Source organism: Plasmodium fragile (genome assembly GCF_000956335.1).
Source record: "Plasmodium fragile strain nilgiri unplaced genomic scaffold supercont1.91, whole genome shotgun sequence".
Lineage (NCBI taxonomy): Eukaryota > Apicomplexa > Aconoidasida > Haemosporida > Plasmodiidae > Plasmodium > Plasmodium fragile.
The window spans coordinates 22,702-24,286 of NW_012192671.1; positions in this window are offsets into that span (position 1 = coordinate 22,702).

Consider the following 1,585-nt stretch of genomic DNA (forward strand, 5'->3'; position numbering starts at 1 on the left):
TTTTTTTTTTTTTTTTTTTTTTGATCTTAAACATAACCTGTTTTTTGTCCAAGGTTGCAATAAAAAAAAAAAATGCTTTGAACTATTCATAATCCCGATTTGCGCATGGAATGCCGGATTTATTTTATGCATTTTTAGTTTTTCCAAATTAGGTAATAGAAAGCCTGTGGAGGTGTGTACTTAGCATATTCAACGTTGTTTGAAGAGAGTGTCTTCTTTTTTTTGTTGTAGCATTTGCCGTTCTTTAGCTCCGACCTTAAGCTTTTTCCTTCACATCTAGTAAAAAGGCATATATTTGTGCAAATATTTTACTAAAAGAAATGCGCAGCTTTGTTTTTTATATTATTCTCATTATTGGCAAACTGAACAACTAGACTATTGTACGTACACGTCTGTTCTGCTATTTTATGTTTCGTGTTTTTTTTTTTTTTTTTTTTTTTTTTTTTGACATAGACCTGGGATTATGCCTTACATTTGTTAAACACATTTGTGCGGACTTCATTGTGATTAGCATTGTAAGGGCACATTGCGCACTGGCAGTTAGCAGGTACAGCACGTATGCGTTGTGTTGCTCTTTGGGGTTTGCACGCTATACTGCGCGAAGTTGTTTCTTTTCATTACACATGTAGTGTGCAAGGGAATGATGCATGGCTTAAAATAATTTCTACCTATATGCGTAAAAATGTTCAAGATGGTAAGAGAAAAAAAGAGAAACTCGAAATACAATTGTTTTTAAATGTGCATGATTACAACTGGGATATGAAAGTATTTATTTATTTTTTTTTTTTTTTGTACAATTCAAATTATGTCCATTTGGAGTGGTTGCGTGTGATTTCGCTTCTCTCATTTGCTCGTTTGTTTGATTATTTGTTTGTTCATTTGCTTACCCATTTGCTTGCTCAATTGTTTATTATTTTTTTTTTTTTGTGTGTGTGCAGTCTTATTCGAACTGTTTTAAGCGGGCTCTCCCATTTTTGTGCCCTGTTTTTTGTTCACAATAAATGGGTTTCCTGCTTACCAAAAGGACAAACGCAATCCTTGTTCCCGCATTACTGGGGGTGGAGTGATTTAATCAGGAAACTTTGTCTATATTCTTGTAGAGCTACTTTTTGAAAATTTATCTGTCCAGTTTTTTTTTATTTTGTCCAAGACAATTTATGAAGTGGTTGACATGCCCCCACATGGGAAGGTGTGCAGTGGGAAGAAAATGACGCAACTGTTTCTGGCAATTTGGGCGTAACGGTGTGTGTATATTCGTGTACATACTGATATGCGTACCGTTTCTCGGTATAATGAAACGGCAAAGGGGTGAAGAAGCATAATTGAAGCACAGTCGAAACGAAGTCGAAGCATAATTAACAGCAGCTTACTTTTCACTTTTCGGTCCAACACGTAGATATAACCCTTGTAGCACTATAACTGACACAATTGAACAGATTAAATATAGAAAGGTAGAGCTGCTCCTCCCCCCGCCGTGTAAGTCACGTAACAGGGAAGCGCACAACACATGGGGATTCATTTACACCTGCATATGTACACATTGAGGGATATATCTCCAGTGCAAACACGATAGGAGTGTAGAAAT